The 6,000-nt window shown below is 44.8% G+C and overlaps 1 non-coding gene across 1 annotated transcript; it reads right to left on the reverse strand.

Moving 5' to 3' along the window:
* Positions 1-5,477: 5,477 nt before the first annotated feature.
* TRNAI-AAU (transfer RNA isoleucine (anticodon AAU)) lies at positions 5,478-5,551 on the reverse strand. The gene has a single exon. It is a non-coding gene; the product is annotated as a tRNA-Ile (tRNA).
* Positions 5,552-6,000: the final 449 nt, after the last annotated feature.

Below are 6,000 nucleotides of genomic sequence, written 5' to 3' on the forward strand. Positions count from 1 at the left end.
CTCGATTCACCCCCCATGGAAGCTGCAAGAAAGCAGGAGCAAATTCATTGTAAAGGTGCTTGCGCAGGAGAATTTCCCAGCAGATATTGCCCTTACTTGGAAAGACCACACAGATGGAAAATAATACATCTGGTGGAAGCCAACCCCACTGATTTCACTGGGATAAGAAAGATTTGCTAAAATTGAGGAGCTGCCGTGAAAAGCAAGGTTGTGCATGTTTCCTCGGAAGTAAGTCCCACTACCTTGAGAAGTGGATTAAGGATTCAGTAGTGGATTCAGTAAATGGATTAAGGATTTAATAGTGGATTAAGGATTGCAGTCTAAATCCCTTTTACGAGGTTGGAGCTGTACATTGGGCGCTACCAGAAGCCTTTCGCTTAGCGACCTGATCCACAGCCCTGTTCGACCGAAATGTGAAACCCGTCTGAGTTTCATCGTGAAAGCGCACGGGATGACCCCGGTTTGAATCTGGTTCACTGGCGGTGGCAAAGAGCGAAGCCGGATCCGAGGGAGAATGCGATATGGGACAGGCAAGGCTCGATCCTCAGCGTCACTTGTTGCTGGCCAGAAAGTTCTCGCGAAAGAGCTTGCACCTAAGTAACGCAGCCGGACCATCTGTGGATGCTCTAGCTGCCGACATGGCTGGGACGCAGGAGAGGTGTGCGTGGTACTCTGGTCTCCGCACACGTCCCCAGTAAAGAGGTTCAATAAACAATTAACCAGGCAAGACTCCGAAGTAAACGAGCGCCTGGCCTTCGAGAAAGAAACGCAGGCAATTCTAAAAGAGAGCAAAAGACAGGATTAAAGCGCCCCTTACTCCGGAGTCCCAGTTGATGGTGATTAAATTCCGGATTATCTATACCTTTCTATCTATCTATCTATCTATCTATCTATCTATCTATCTATCTATCTATCTATCTATCTATCTATCTATCTATCTATGCTTTAGCTGAGATTCCTGCATCGCAGGGGGGTGGACTAGAATGACCCTTGGGATCTCTTCCACCTCTACAGTTCTATGATTCTATCTAAATCTTCTGTAGGGCACCGTCCAGGTTAAACCCAGCGAATTTGAGACTAAGTCCAAGTTTCAGATTAGTAAAGGGTGACTTTTATTTTTTATTTTAATTTTTGAATTCCTAAAGGAAGTGTACAGATCTTGAAACCACCACTTTGGTTTCACCCTGGAAAGGTCAAAAAAGGCTAATGGATTTCATCGCATAGATCCGTGTGCGCGGATGCGCTTGCGGGTGCGCGTAAGGAGAACGAGGCTGTGTGAATGAGCACAGTCCCTCGAACCCTCCTCCTTATTTAGAAAAAAGTGTTTAGGATCAATGCAAAACGTCTCCTTGCTTCTTCAGCTTCCTATTCTTTCTGACTCCCCACCCCTTTGAAAATTCGGAGGGACGTGGCAATCATGTCTCAGTAAATTGGAGAGGAGACGTGGCTCAGCGGCAGAGCATCTGCTTGGCGTGCAGAAGGTCCAGTATCCAACTCCCAGCATCTTCAGGAAGGGCTGGGCACGTCGCCTTGCCCGAAATCCTGGAGAGCCTCTGCCGGTCCGTGTGAACAATACTGAGCTTGATAATAGGCCAATTGTCTGACTCAGTACGTTCTCCGTTCCTATGCAACCGGTTAGCTCCCAACGCGCAAAGTTGTCTCCCACATTAGTTCCAGCGGAGACGTACCTGTAGATCTCGGTGCCTTGACGAGGCAGCTTACCGTATTTTGCAGAGGCGCTTAACAAGAATTACTGGGAAGCTCATTTCACTGCCCAGACCACGTGCTGAGTCAGGATCAAGGCGAAAGTCTATAAAAATAAAGGAACAATTAAGAACACCCCGAAGCTGAAAATCACGTCGAGGGAGGGGGGAATCTGTTTCCTTCAGCTGAGTGGAACGTGGTTTGAAATGTGTTGATGATGAAACTCAGTACTTATCGCGCCTTCCCTCCTTGCACACCTCTGTATTTGCTAACCTGTTACTTACCTACACGCATTCCATTTAGATAACACACACACACACACACACACACACACACACAGAGAGAGAGAGAGAGAAAGAGAGAGAGAGAGAGAGAGAGTCTGCAGTGTGTCGTGTGTTCTGATTGGAACAGGAACTTGTTCCTAAAGAGACATTTTTGCGTCTCCCAAGATCTGATAATGGGAGGTGGGGAAAGGGGAGAACAGGGGAAAATGGGGGGGGGAGGGGATCTCAGGGCGGGAAGGAAGGTTTCACTTTTTGCTGCCTTTGTACATTTCAAAACCTGTGTAAGCAACCGACGTGTTCTGCTGTGCTTGTCTCTCCCCCCACTCACCCAAGCTTCCCGTGTAAAGCAAAAACAGCTCTGGTTAATAATCAATTGTAGATAAGAGTGTATGTTGTGCGTATATAAGACGGGGTGGGTGGGAATGTGGAGGTTTTCACGTTTCGGATACATCATGGCCCGCGAATTTAGGTATGAAATCTCTCTGTCTCCCTCCTCCTCCTCCTCCTCCTCCTCCTCCTCCTCCTCCTCCTCCTCCTCCTCCTCCTCCTCCTCCTCCTCCTCCTCCTCCTCCTCCTCCTTGATTTGGCCTGCTGACACCCCCAGCCCGATGGCATCCTTGGAAGTGTTGAGCATAGCTGCCAAGTTATCCCTTTTTTAAAGGGATTTTCCCTTATGCTGAATAGGCTTCCTCGCGAGAAAAGGGAAAACTTGGCTGCTATGGTGTTGAGGTCGGACAGAACCCTTTCAACCAGCGTAGGATCTGTCATGTCTCGTGGTAAACGAATCATCCACGTGCTTTTTTACATTTTACTATTTTTTACTGACCCAGCACCAGATCTCCATCTGCAAGCGCGCAGGTGGAGCATCCCTATGGGAAGAGAGGGAGAAGAAAAGGCCAGCTATCCCGAGGCGTTCGCATTGTCCAGAATGAACCGAGGATGAACAATATTAGGCTTCTACAGCTTCCCCCCCCCCACAAGCAGATATTTAAAGGCACAGCAATATCGCTTGTGTGTAACTGATGAATTCATTAGCGTAATGCGCTTAAGCTTAATTAGAAAGTGCACCTTAAACCCCCAGATTTGCTGTTGGTTTTGTTTGTTTGTTTGTTTGTTTGTTCAGGCATATATGTTCATTTGGGAGTCTGGGTTGCCTCCAGGAGGTTCCTCTGCAGGTGTCAACTGTTTTGGGCTCTCCCTGAGTGAACTAAGCTATGATCAGAAACATCTCCCCACAGATTTTTCTTCCTCTGTCCTTCCTCCACCCATAATTAGAAATATTAGCTTTACACTCACTCAAGGAGCTGCCACAAGCTAAGGTATGTGCAACATTATTTTTGCATTTGCTTAGATTATTGCATTTGCCTAGATTTCTCAAAAGGCTGAAGGTGGATAATGGCACCACAGCCATTTAAGGCACAACACAACACACATGTGTGAATCTTGCAAATGAAATCAGGGAAACGAGGAATATTTTTGATTAAGAGACACCTCTCATTTCCCCATTTTGTTGTTTAGTCGTTTAGTCATGTCCAACTCTTCATGACCCCATGGACCAGAGCATGCCAGGCACTCCTGTCTTGCACTGCCTCCCGCAGTTTGGTCAGACTCATGTTCGTAGCTTCGAGAACACTGTCCAACCATCTTGTCCTCTGCCGTCCCCTTCTCCTTGTGTCCTCAATCTTTCCCAACATCAGGGTCTTTTCCAGGGAGTCTTCTCTTCTCATGAGGTGGCCAAAGTATTGGAGCCTCAGATTCAGGATCTGTCCTTCCAGTGAGCACTCAGGGCTGATTTCCTTCAGAATAGATAGGTTTGATCTTCTTGCAGTCCATGGGACTCTCAAGAGTCTCCTGCAGCACTCCTTCACATTTTAGCTGCATTTAAAAATGGTTCTAGTCCTCATGGTTCCATCTCCTTAACATTTAGGGGAAAATCTTTAACATTTTTTTAAAAAATCAGCTGCAGTAGATCCCCAGTAAGAGAAAAATGCTAGTCAGTGCCTCTTAATATAGATGAATATGGACGCATAAGCACACACCTTTATATTCTCGGCCCAGTCCACAATCCTTTTTAAGTGAAAGGCTTTGGATTTGAGGCCTTCAATTCCCCTTGAAAAGCACTGGGGCTGTAGCAGCTTACACCCAAATCCTTTAGTTGGGCAGTGTGGATGGGGCTGTCTGCAAACATTTTGCACCTGACATTCTTAAGGCACGTGAATCAATATGGTTCATAACACTGATGAGAAAAGATGTGTGACCATTAGGACCAGCAGCTCAACTATAACAACTATAACAACAGTTTCCATACAGATCTTTTATTGACATGACTACAAACTCTGTATTTCCATTTGTGCAGAGGAATGATCCACCAAATGGCAGCTTTTCTTTTACAGTATAGAACTATAGACTTTTAATGCTGTATGTCCAACAGAAGAAAACCTATGATGGTCAGTTTCTCTCTTTCTCTCTCTCACACCTTTCCAACTCTTCACACTGTAGGGAAGATTGCCTCTTCACAAGACCTTCTGATTTATGGTGTGTGGGAAGCCTGTAACAAGGACAGCTATGTTTGTCTGCAGCTGCATGCCTGTTTCAGTTAGCCAATGTTGGAGAATGACATTTGAAGCAACACAACAGAAGCTGAACTTTTCATGTAGACACATTTTCATGGATATTTCCCATGAGGAAATATCATGCACAAATCCATATTTTTAAAAATTTCTACAGAAGACTCCAGGGTGACATTACAGCTTGCAACTTTAAACTAGAATTGGCCCAATAATAGACATCTCAAGAACCTTTACTAAATTCCTTATGGTTAGTTCTCTTGGTAACCAGGCTGGTGCTTTCTCAGTGTTGGTGCTACAGCTATGGAACTACTTCTCCAGTGAAGCCCTCCAGGTCACCTCAATTATTCCATTTGAAATATAGTTTATCCAGGCTGTGAATGTACCACACATTTAAATCACATTCCTCCCTTCAAAGACTCTTGGGAACTGTAGTTTATGAAGGACACTAGGCACTTCAGGGGATAAATGACAACTCTCAGTATTATTTGGAAGCTTTAATTGCATGTTAAATGTTAATAAAGACTTTTTGATTTCTCAAGTGCTTGTCTGACATGTTGTTGCTCTGTTTTTTGTTTATAAAATGATTTTTTAAAAAAGTGATATTTTGAATTTTGAGCATTTTCAAGTTTCACTTCAGAGACTTTCCTTTTTGGAATATTCCATTAAAAACACTTCAATCTTTTAAATCTTAGTCAAATTTAAGGATACTAGTAAAAAGGTAAAAAAGGTAAAGGACCCCTGGACAGTTAAGTCCAGTCAAAGGCGACTATGGGGTGCAACGCTCATCTCGCTTTCAGGCCGGCATTTGTCCACAGACAGCGATTCTGGCGCAAACATGGTCCTCTTACACATAGAATCATAGATTGTAGGGTTGGAAGGGACCCTGAGGCTCATCTAGTCCAACTCCCTGCAATGCAGCTGTCCCATACGGGGATCGAACCTGCGACATTGGCATTATTAGCACCATGCTCTAACCAACTGAGCTAACCAGGCTAACATGCCTTTTTTTTAAAAAAAACAATCATATGTCTTGCACAACTTAAAACTGGTAATGCTGAGAACATTAAGCTTTGGAGAATATGTCTGATTTTTGTGTGTGTCTGATTTTTGAGCAGACACAAATTGAAGTATTTTGCTGGAGAATTCCAACTTGCTCCATGCAAATTCATTTAAGCTGCAGTCCTGAGCTAAATCTTGGCCTTGTGGGCTGGGTAGAGGGATCTGTGAGGCAGACAAAGATGGCCTGAGAACGGTAGCACCTTTTGTCTGCCCAGCATCGGACCACCAGAACCATGGAGCTCATCTCTGATCAAGGGAGTTTCTGTCTCAGCTGTTATGACTAGCAAAAGCCATTGCTAGATCTGTCCTCCATTAATTTGTTCAGCACCTTGTGTGCTGATTTTGCCCTGCGTTAGAAGTGAAAGAAAACTGCATTGGATGCT

Source organism: Zootoca vivipara, chromosome 7 (assembly GCF_965207765.1).
Source record: "Zootoca vivipara chromosome 7, rZooViv2.hap1.1, whole genome shotgun sequence".
Classification (NCBI taxonomy): domain Eukaryota; kingdom Metazoa; phylum Chordata; class Lepidosauria; order Squamata; family Lacertidae; genus Zootoca; species Zootoca vivipara.